Consider the following 12,107-nt stretch of genomic DNA (forward strand, 5'->3'; position numbering starts at 1 on the left):
TTTCAATTGAAATATTAACTGATCATTATTGACAAAAAAGGCAAAGACTGTGAGTGCTACTGAACAATTCACCTTTATTAAACTGTAACAGCAGTGAAAGCAGCAATTCTGCCATGAACAAGTCCAAAATCGCATCCATATAAACTTGTTAACACATTTTTAAAGATAGCCTGCAGAAATAACTAAAAGAAAAAGTTAGTTTGAGAATATATTTGCAAATATTTCACAAAAAACTGAGCTTAGCAGCAAATAAAAGAAAGTGCTTATAGATGATCCTGTCATCTCTTAAATATAACATTTGTATTAATTACACAATTGAAAATGTAAACTAAATTAAGACTACCTGAAAAAAAGCAACACGCTTTTATGAATAAACAGATTTACACAAATATAACTTGTGTGTTATTTGACAACAGTTTCAGCTTCTGTACATGTATTTACCTGTACAAGATTTCAATTAAGTTGAGCCTTAAATGACATTGTTACATAACTAATACCAAACACCTACATGAATTTTAATCTTCATTTTACACATGTAAGCAGGACATTAAGGTTGACTTAGAACATATTGCTAAAAATCGTTAGTAAAAATTTCTTACAACATGATACCAAAAGGAAAAATCATCCTGCATTGCAGTCACATGAGGGGAAAACAATAAAAACATAAGCAGTATAACGTTACTGAACACAAAATGAAAAACTGCAAAGAATTGCAGAAGTGCAGTCTTTGACTTCTCAATGAAACTGATGGTTTTTGAAAGCAAGAACTTTAGAGAGTTTAGCTCCATCCAGTTCCATGAAAGCCTTCTGGAAAACATCAAAGTTGTAGCGAAGGTCAGCAGGGTAGGCAAGGTTTAATGCATACATGAGTCCAAATAGCATTATCACAGCAAATGCAACATTATCCAAAGTCTTCGCCACCCTGATGCCTGCAAGGACAACTCTTGTTCATCTGCTGAAGCTTGCTCTTTAAGAAGATAAATTCAAACAGTGGTGTCTTCAACAGTCTCACTGATGGCATGTTCTTCCATGCCCTGTAAAAAAGAAGCCATGTTAGTCATTTCCAAGTAAGTAATATGACACACTGTGGAAAGTCCGAAAAAAAAAAAAAAAAAAAAAAGACAAGTACATACCACATACTCCTGGATAAGCATGCCAGGGTCTTCACCCATGTAGATACACACTTCCTTGACACACTCAGCATCAACATCTTCACACTGAAATGAAATGTATGTAATTAGCATCTTCATTCAGCCCTTGTCCTTCATTTAAGTTTTAATAGTGTACTTTACATGAATGTTTTTAAAGTAAAGGCACACAAATTAATAATAGGTTTACTGGCAATTAATAATAACTTGACAAAGTGAAGGTTAAAAAAAACAAGCAGATGTAAAAATACAAAATGAGAGAATTTATCATGGAAACATTTGAAATCTTCCACAATTATAAAATTTCATCCAAAGAGGGTCATGTTAAGTGAATGTTGAGGCTTTATCACTTACATTATCCATTTATGCCACAATTCTTTTCAGTATTAGTCCAAGCTCTCCTCTTCTGTTGACCAACTTCACCAGGTTGTCCAAGTGGAGATCCAGCTGAGCCAGGAACTTTGTTTGAGGGGGGATGGTGGCAATTCTCTTAAACTCAGCGTTGATCTGAAAACATGAGCACAGAGAAATGAGCTTCAAAGGTTTAATACCTGGAAGAAGGCCGCAATCACTCATGCTGAAGAAATGGGCTGTCAAATAACAACTGTGCCTTAACCATTTTAGGCTAATACCTAAAGAACACCGTGTATGAGACAAACCTTACCTCATGGAAATCAAATAGAGCAGGCCATCTTGCCATGAAAGCCTCCACCATTGGTGCATCACGAACAACTTCATGTCTTCTGTATGAAAAAGTCTTTTCCATCTTGAGTTTCACCAACTCTGTTACTCTTTTTTTATGTCCATGTGGTGGGCTTTGACATGTCAATAGCTTTAAGAGTCCCCTTGTCTGCTACTTCTGAAACTGAGGTAAGGTTAAGAAACTCATTCCCAAACAAGGAATCCATAAACTGAAGTCTGAAACTGCCCTGAAGACAACACTGTCTCTTGACTTCAACGATGAGATCCTCAGTTGATTCAGGCGCTCAATTAGAGAGTGAGCCTTCGACAGGTTCCGTCAGCCAAAACAGTCTTTAGGACCACAGGACTCCCCATAGGACTCTGTAGGCAAAAAAGAATTACATATTCAGAAATAATCATTTCAGTTTAATTTTCATAAAGCTATCCATACCCAATAGTCAAAGTTATAAAGATCAGACATAAAAAAGAAGAATTTATCTAATGAAATACATGCGACTGAACCTATTACACTTATATGAACACCTTTTATTTCTATATGCCATTTTAAAGTCACAATGTGGACTGATCCAATCTCATAGTCAACCAATGGATAAGTATCAAGGAGTTCACAGAGTGAAACGAGAGTGAATATTCTTGTGGATACTGGGCTGAGCTCAAAAGCTCTGTCGTGCTCTCTGTACCAGCCACCAAGCTCTCTGACAATGTAGAATATGCTGTGGTACAATGCAGATATGGTTTTTCAGTATTCTGGCAGTCCACCTGCTGTCCTTTGGGCCAGTACCATTCCATTTCTATACGTTATGCCCTTTAATGTCACACACTGTGCAAGGCTGACCTCTAGAATGTCAGGGAATATGTACCTAATGACTTAAGCTATCTCCTCTTTAAGCAAATCCACTAGAAAGGCCGATACAGCTGAGCCCTCTAATTCAGACTTGCCAAGAGATGGGGAGTTTAGATGGTAAGCTATCATCATCTGATGTTTTGACTTCTGTAATCATAAAGGTAAAAATTCCACCATCACAAAAAACATTAATTTTAATTGAAAAAAGGTATTCCAGTCCAGAAGAGCATCAATGGTTTCTTTAAAGTACCAATCTTTCCCTCATTTATACATAATGTTTTGAGAAGCAGCTCACATATGTTCTACACAAAGTAGAAAAAAAGAGGGGGGAAAGGGTCCTAATTTGTTTTGGGCCGATGTTGGAAAATTCACAATACATCACTTAATAAGACATAGTCTGTTGAACAAACTTATCTCCTTGTAGATATCTGCTGTATTATTTGGGCATGACCGATAGAATAGTCAAGAAAGTGACACTTCACCTAAAACAATGACTAAATGGAAAAATGATTTGGCATTTATGGGCACAGGTTCTCAAACCCACGTCTAAGGTGGCAGGATGCCTATTATAACTTGAGTGCATGTCATCAGCAAGAATTAAGGTATGGCACTGTGGGGCTCCCAGCTTCTGAAACTCTGACGGTTACAGCCAGACTAATTAGCCAATGTAGCCATAGCTAGCACGAGTAACACAAACACTATTGCTCTCTCAGTGACGTTTTAACTTGCTAAGCCATCAAAAACGTCAGTGCTCTCTGTCACATGCATAAATTCCATATCTGACCGACAACAGCTGCTTTCTCCCGACTATGTGCAATTTGTTAATATTTTTCAGCTTTAGCCACAAAGCTAATACCAACTTTAGCTAGCACTGTAAAAACAACATGTAGATGCATTACAGATTACGTTTCATATAGCATGCACTACAACAATTCTGTGAAAACGTACCCAACTAAAACAAATGTATTTAAATTACTTACCTTCTCACTATGCCTGACTCAGTGCCAAAGGTTGCATGTGGCTGAACAGTCTTCCAGAATCTGGCGGTCAATTGCGCTCTCCTTAAGTTATGTTGTTGTCTTATTGGATAAGGTAGGTCTTATTATCCAATCATATTTAGTTGTTGTCTTTGAATATATTGCATCATTTCCGGTTGTGGTCAAACATGATTACAGTGGTTTTAGTATTCTAATTTAGTCACTTTAAATCAATGCAAGAAAAATGAGTAGTCTCAGTATTGTTTATAATCAAGTAAATGGTACTTTATTTAATCATGTAAATAAGAGAAACATGAGAGGCTTGTGTAGCATTAACTAAATTCATTTGTGCAAATTCAAAAGCCTGCCAATTCCCATTTTTTCAGTGTACAAGTCTCAATTGCGGATAAAAAATTGGCAGACCGTTTAGAAGGTAAAGGACCATGGATACGCCACACTCTAAAAATATGGAATAAAGTGATTAAAATATGTGGTATTGAACGAATACTAAAAGAATTTAGATGGTGTGCTTATGACACAGATTTTAAACCAAATGAAAGTGATAAAAGATTTCAGTCCTGGATAGAGAGTGGACTGACAACATTCCATTCCTTAACACATAAAGTCACAACAGAGTTCCCAATCTTTACAAATAAGAAATGGCCTAAAATAAGTAGATTTCTTCAGGTTTCTTCAAATGTGGGATTATTTTAATAAGCACTGCAATATCCCAAACCCAAACTCGGTTGAGTCAGAAATTTTTAAGATAGTTAAATTAGCATATGATAGTTCTCTGAGAAAGGCAATCTCCAAACTAAATGATGTGCTTCTTCAAGCAAGGAAGGATACTACTCAAAACATTAAGATCAAATGGGAATTGGAATCAGGGATGGGTATAACAAACGAGAACTGGGAGAGGATTTGTAATTTTCATTGGTACTCAACAAATTCATTATCTTGGAGAGACCACTGCTGGAAGAACATTATTAGATTTTTCAAAACCCCTCATCAAACTAAATATAAAAATGGGACAGTGGAATGCTGGAGAAGATGTGGATCAGAAGAGGCACATCATTACCATATCTTTTGGGACTGCCCTAACTTAAAAAAATACTGGCTGGGAATTCATAAAACTCTGTGTGAGGTTTTTAAGATAAAATTTGATGTTAATTTTGTAAATTTGTACTTGGGCCTGGTTGCTGGCTCGGTCCGGGGAGGGGACACAAGTGTTATTAGTGGCCAGCAAAAAATCAATAACCAGAAAGTGGCTAAATCCAACTCCGCCAACACTTGAGGATTGGTTTATTGTGGTTTTTGAAATATTTAAAATGGAAAAATTGACATTCTTTTTAAAAAATTCGAAAAGACCAATTCTACAAAATATGGAATAAATGGATTAGCTTTGTGTCCCCCATCCGCCCTGAATTTAGATAAGACCAGCCCTGAATTGGTGTATCTCCCATGTATTGTACAATGTCAGGTTGACCCTCTACTTCATAATATGTATCTGATGTACTCTTATGTAAATAAGTTAAACATGCTGCATTATGTATACACTGTCAAGCCACCGAGTTCACTTTTCGCTATCTGAATGTAAAACAAAAGGACTAAGAAAAAGTCTTTTTTTTTTACTAAATAATATCAGTGCACTTTATTGTAACAAGTCCTTTTTTCAATAAAAATATAATTTAAAAAAAGAGAGATATCATATATTTGCGAAAGTGCTCCGATGTTTACGGAGACGTCTGTTACCCACCAGTTCGATATCTAACCGGGAGGTCAAGGCTCACTAGAGCCAGCGAGAACAGTGAACTCCCGGCACATCGTTTTCAAACCCCCCGCTGTCTTTTGCTACTCAGGTTAAACATGATATATAAGTCACTTAGATAACGTAAAAATATTATTGTTTGGCTTTTTTCAGTATCAGCCAAACCACAGAAATCGGTTTGGCTGAGATTACAGCTGAATAAAAGTCAAACAGAAAACCGATTAAACAAGCGTGTGAGATGGTAGAGAATTTACGCTAATGTCGTGTTATATTTTAGACAGCAACTGAGTTTATTAAACTCCACTGAGACAGCTTGGTGACGCAAATCTGATGACTAGACCGTCATAGACCGCAAAGGCCAGGTCTTCCGAAGGATGGAGCCCCTGAATTTGGACACAGCTATTATCAAATCACTTTTGAAATGTCCACCCCTGAAGAAATTTCAGTTAGAATATATAACAATGGTCACAGCACCACTGAGCAGAAACCGGAAATTACAGGAAATTTGAGGTGACTCTTCAACCCCAAACTTTACCAGACTGATGACAGTCCCACCCTGAAACTACACCGAAAGGTATGGCGTTATTTTTGTGCCACTATTCTGAGCATACGTAAAAAAAAATTTGCAGGTGCAAGCGTTGCATTTTGAGGAGAAATTTATTTTGAGCGAAGAAAAGCTAAATTTGAGTGAACAAAAATCATTGCTGTGTGCAAAAAATGTATTTCAGTGTTTGCTATTATCCATACACACACACACAATAGCAGCCCCTGTCACTCAGTTTTTGCATTTGCGCTTGTGTTGCTTGCGCTCTCAACATTTCTGCCCGTGCACGTTCAACTCTTTCTGTACACCGTTATATTTGTGCCACAAAACCAGCCAATCACAGACTTCGATGCAAAAAATCTGATTGGCTGTTTTGGTCTCCAATCAGCTCAAAATGACAAAATGCAATACCCCAGAATCCATTTCTTCCAAAACTCAAACGAGGCAGTGGTGGAGGAACACAGGGGCTGTGTCCCAATTTAGAGACCGCACGCTTGAAGTACGCTCAGTATACGTACTACGGACGGTGCGTACTATAAGTACGGGAAGTGCGGAAGTTAGAGGCTCGTGAAATGGGATGGTCTACCCTTTGAATTCGCGTCACCAGCTGTGCCTGCCCGTACCACCCCTCCCGATCGGCAACATGGACACAGACCACGTCCTTGCGTGTGTAATTTTCCTGCTAATGGAAGAGCCCCAACAACCCACCCGTCACAGACGAATGATGCTGTTGTGACTACGGGACAACCACGTGCAGGTACAGTGATAAATACATGGCGACATTCCTCCCCCCTGAGATATTTGACGTGTGTACCCGTGTACTAGCGTAACACCCTGATATATGCCACTGTAGATGTGAGTCCCAAATAGGAGTGTGTGCGCCCACAGCCAGCACACTGCAGCAGCACAGCCCAGGACATGCCACACACGTGCAATTAACCAAAAACCCAAATAATGTCACCACAAGCACAGTGTCCACTGCCTGCGAAAATAAGAACAGCAACAGTCAGAATAATAACTAGAATAAAAGAACATCTGTCATGTCCTGTATTTACTTTCACCAGACCAGACCCCTGTACTGCAGGATTAACCTGAGTGTCCCAGTCCTGGACAGATTCTTCAATAATGAGGACACCGGGTCTGATTTCCGCCTCAGCAGGGAGTCTGTGACAGCGCTGCTGAATCTACTGAACCAGGAACGGAGACATGGGTGGGGTGCCCCGATCGAGGCCCTTGTGTTCCTCTTCTGGCTGGCGAGTGGAGCAGCTTACAGGGTCGTGGCCAGGGTGTTCGCAATACCCCGTTCCACTGTCCACCGCATTGTGCACAGGGTCATAGAGGAGGTGGTGGCCACGCGCCACCAGGTCATCCACTTCCCATGGACCCCAGAAGACCTAGATGCCATGTCCAATGGGTTTGCACAGCTGGCAGGCCACGGGGCCTTTGTGAAGGCTGCTAGTGCAATTGACTGCTGCCATGTCCGCATCAAGCCGGTCAGTGCTACAGGAACAGGAAGTTGTTCCCGTCCATAATCCTGCAGGCGGTATGTGACCATCAGGGCCGCTTTGTCGATACACATGTGGGCTGGCCAGGGTCAGTGCATGACTCCAGGGTCCTCCGCCACAGCCCACTGTACCGACAGGCCCGCTACCCTCCCCCAGGTCATTTCATCCTTGCAGATGGAGGGTACCCATGTCTCCAACATCCACTCCAGGGCACGCTCTGTCATAGAGCGTGCCTTTGGAATGATGAAGACGAGGTTCCGTGTCATCTTCCTGCAAGCGCTGGAGGTGCACCACACCTTCGTGCCACATGTACTTCACGCTAATAAGAGCATCATTGTTGTTTGTCGAATCATAATGGCAACTGTAGTGTATAATCTGGCATGTACACTGTACTTACAAGATTAAACATCTGTCGCAGGTCATAACAGCATGTGCCATGCTGCACAACATCTGCATCGGTGCTGGTGACATTGTGGCCCCAGATGAGGAGCCCGAGGATGATGCCCAAGATGAGGGGGAGACTGGTGTGGAGGCAGTCAGTGGTGCACACTGGTGGGACCAGCTATCTGCTGAGGTGTCTGCCCCGGAGGAGGTACCCCCAGACCACGATTATTGTCATCAGGCAAGTAGCCCTTAGTGGTGCATCTGCACAGTGCTGGGATTTCACGTGACAGATCTGTATTAACATGCTTGTTGTTATGTCGTTTTCCCACCGCCATGATTACAATCCAGTGACATGGCAGCTGTCAGTTTCACCAGCCCTGCAGACCCAAGTGGAGGATGATGCGGTGGACAGTGGGAATGAGCATGCCTGAGCAACATCTGGGGACGCCTATTTGGGATGCTCCACTCAGTATCTGGCTATGCGAACCGGGGGTCTTACCTGTGGCACCTCCCTCATCTCTCTGGTCCTGGTCCAGCGGACCAAGCAGCACTGCCCGTGACTCCCTGCTCAGGCAAATGTCAGGCCTGGTTGATGATGTATGTGCATGCTGGGACACTCAGGTTTATCCTGGACCACAGTGGGCAGTGCATTTCCCACAATCATGTTGTTTTACGTTGCACTGTTTTTATTTTCACAATTTGGCATGTGCAATAGGTCAGGCCCCCCGAAATTGTGTTATGTAGTTTGTGACAGATATGCACTCACAGTTGGGATGATCTGGCTGTTTTATTTACACAACTGAAATAATCATGTTTGTACAAAACAAAGGTTGGGGCGCCAGCATAAATAAAGTGCAACTATGTACAGTGGCTGTCTTTGGACATGTCTCAGTCCTTTTTCTGCTCCACTAGCTTTTCGAGGACACCTATCAGCCTGTCCATCCTCTCGGCTCTCCGTTGCTCCATTTGGCGTTGCTGAGCCATGTCCTCTTTTATTAGGGCAATGAGCTCATCCTCCCCATCCCTCCTCCTTTTCGCCACCCGTGCCTCAGGCGGCTCCTCATCCTCCTGCTCCTCCTGGTGTGGGAGTGGGTTGTCCACTGCTGCACTGGGCCCTGGTGTGTCCTCCTGGATGGAGGAGATTAGGACAGGTGGCTTGGTGGAGGGCCTCTGTCCTAGCACCTCATCCATGGCACCAAACCAAGGCCATGTTGGGCTTCCCACTTGCACCCTCGCCCGTCGCTGGATACTTGCTCTCCTGAGGGCAGAGTATATCACAAGTGGCAGTTGGCTACAACAGCAACATTGCAGGTTTACATAGGTGACTTTTCAGTGTTCCATGTGGAGTTACATCTGTCACTACCACTGTACATACTTTGTATTTCCTCTTCAGGTTCTCCCATTTGCGTTTGGCCTGGAGATTTTCCCCGCCAGATCCATCTTCTCCACGATTTCTCTGACAGACGAAATATGAGAGAACATGTATATCAAGTCATTCTGTTTATGGCATCCACAGCAGGATGTACTGGATTGGGACCACAGGGCAGACAGTTCACTGTCCCTTGTGCCTCGATAATTGTAAACCTCATACTGTTGCTGTACCTCCAACGCTCTGCGGCTGAGTATTTCGCACCCGTGAACAGGTGCTCATTGTCACGGCAGAGTCGGATGAGGTCCGCCGTCTGCTCATTGGTCCCTGTAATGCAGCATGACATTGGATTACATTCCCCACCATCCTGCACTTCTGTTTTAGCAGTTCTCCGTTTGCCATCTGTTCAGCATATACAGCTGTGTGGGACATACACACTGCAATGTCAGGCAAAACGGTTTATTGCGGGATGGGGGCAGCACTGACTGGGGCAAAACATTTATTTTATCAGGCCCTAGGTTGGGGTCAGGGGGTTCTCTGTCATAATTTTAATTACATTCAATTGCAATTAAATTTTATTTAGATAGCGCTAAATCACAACAAAAGCCGTCTCAGGGTGCTTTAAAATATCCCCTTTAAAATATTTGACATGGCAGGTGTGATAACCGTTGCAAATGTATATATGATGTGCTGCGGACACGGCTACATTCCTGCCTGGTATATGTTGACATTTCTGTTTGCGGCCCAGGAAGGGTCATATTAGTACAGTTGATTGCACTTGTAGTGGTGATACTTCTATTCATACTGCCCTCCGTCTGGTACAGGCGTCACAGCTTTGCGGGTCTGTGCATTTACGGTCAAGTGGGTCCGACAGGTGTCACATGATTCGCCTTGACATTTACTATTAACCTTCCATTAACTTTTACATCGTGGCATTTGTTTCGCTCCTTTACACATATCTTACATTTGTGAGTGTTGCTGTCCTCCGCCGCCGTTTCAACCTCCTCCACAGCTGATGCCATCATTACGCACTAACCTGGCTGCGTCACGCTATGCATTGTGGGATATATGGGACCACGAAGCGTGCACCGGACCACGCTTGATATTTGGGGAAATCGACGGCGCATTTGAAGTATGCATTTGAAGTACACTTCGAATTGGGACAGCTGTCGTCGCGTGGCGGTGACGTAATTGCACTCAAAATGCGTACTCCAAGCGTGCGGTCTCTAAATTGGGACACAGCCAGGCTGTATCCCAATTCAGGGTCTGCAGCCTTAAAGGCCGCATTTAAAGGCCGATTACGTCACAGCGACGCGACGAAGGCTGTCCCAATTCGAAGGCTGCTCGAAATGCGGCCCTCAAATGCGTCCTTCATTACCCTGAATTTTAAGGATGTGGTGGTGTAGACTTCGTGGCACAACATATCCCAGACTTCATTGCGTGGCGGTGGGTGTGGATAATTTTGCCGAAAAAAACGGTGGAAGCGGAGCGGCTGAAGAGTAAACTTTTAAAAGTAAGTACTGAATATTATGTAACCTATTTATGTGCAAATGTTTAATAATGAAGAACATTAAAACATTACTGTTGGCCACATGTCAGCAAAGTTATGTGACATTAGCGATGTTTGTACTTTCAGCGTTTACTTGGTTTTAAAGCCTTTACTTTAAAATATACGCCGTTCATTAGTTGACCATAATCTTACAGAGAATGTGATGATTTTATGGATAATTAAAGTCAGTCATATATCCACAAACACAACAAGCTGAAAGTCAGTGAATGCTGCTTGGTTTGCAGTCCTGAATATCACGGCACAAGCAGGATTCACTACACTGTTAATGTTAGCTATGTTATATTGCTGCCTCTCAGAGGTGGGACCAAGTCATTGTTTTGCAAGTCTCAAGTAAGTCTCAAGTCTTTATCCTCAAGTCTCAAGTCAAGTCTCAAGTAATGTCAGGCAAGTCAGAGTCGAGTCTCAAGTCACTGGTGTAAAAGTCCGAGTCAAGTCACAAGTCTGAAACTTTGAATTTCAAGTCCTTTCGAGTCTTTAAAAAAAAAAAAAAAAAACGAAAAAAGCATGTTGCAGTTATATGCTAAATGTAAATATTAGACCATGTAATTTTAAAATCTGTGTTTTTCTCAACACATGACAAAATAGTGAACTTAGAAAATATACACAAATTGTGAAATTGCACCTCTTTAAAATGCAGCTCAATTAAACCTAGCTCCAAGAATAATTTTCACCGACAGTTCTGAGATAAGCTGCATGTTATTCTTGGATGCGGTTGTAGGACCAGCTTTAAAATTGCATGACAAAAATATCATACACATTAAAAAAACTGCATCACCAACGTAGCCTGGACAACATTTGCTAGTTAGATGAAGTCAGCTATCTCATCTTAGCATATTTATATGCATATTTATAATCATACGGTTCTTGGAGTGAGTGCACACACTCATGAAGTTTAGTAACTTCAGGTCACTGCAACAAGCCCAGGTACAGTTTACCGACGGATGGGTGCAGGACCTTGAAATGCACCGTGTAGAACGAAAGACCATCGTACGTATCATAAGTTTACCAGTCTCACAAATTGTCGTCATAAATACACATTCGTTAACCGTTTATTAATAGGACCTTTGAGCTCAACGGTAATTAATTAGCAGTGGAAATAATTTCTGGTACGCATCACAGAAATGTAGCAGTGACAATAATATTGTATGCTGTAATCGTACTGGGCAATTGGTGATACAAAACAACTGTTTTACCCTGTGAATAAAAGTATGTTTTTGTCACTGTACCATAATAACAGAAGCGAAACGCAATATTGTGTCAGGACAATTCACTATTTATGCACAATAAACAAAGGAG

The 12,107-nt window shown here is 41.8% G+C and overlaps 1 long non-coding RNA gene across 1 annotated transcript; it reads right to left on the bottom strand.

The window, feature by feature from the left end:
- Positions 1 to 322: 322 nt before the first annotated feature.
- On the bottom strand, positions 323 to 3,750 carry LOC120744369. The gene is made up of 4 exons (XR_005698348.1): positions 1,813 to 3,750; positions 1,503 to 1,655; positions 1,134 to 1,217; positions 323 to 1,034 (listed from the first exon to the last, which is right to left on the bottom strand). It is a non-coding gene; the product is annotated as an uncharacterized LOC120744369 (long non-coding RNA).
- Positions 3,751 to 12,107: the final 8,357 nt, after the last annotated feature.

Source organism: Simochromis diagramma, unplaced genomic scaffold (assembly GCF_900408965.1).
Source record: "Simochromis diagramma unplaced genomic scaffold, fSimDia1.1 OVJJ01000683.1, whole genome shotgun sequence".
Classification (NCBI taxonomy): Eukaryota; Metazoa; Chordata; class Actinopteri; order Cichliformes; family Cichlidae; genus Simochromis; species Simochromis diagramma.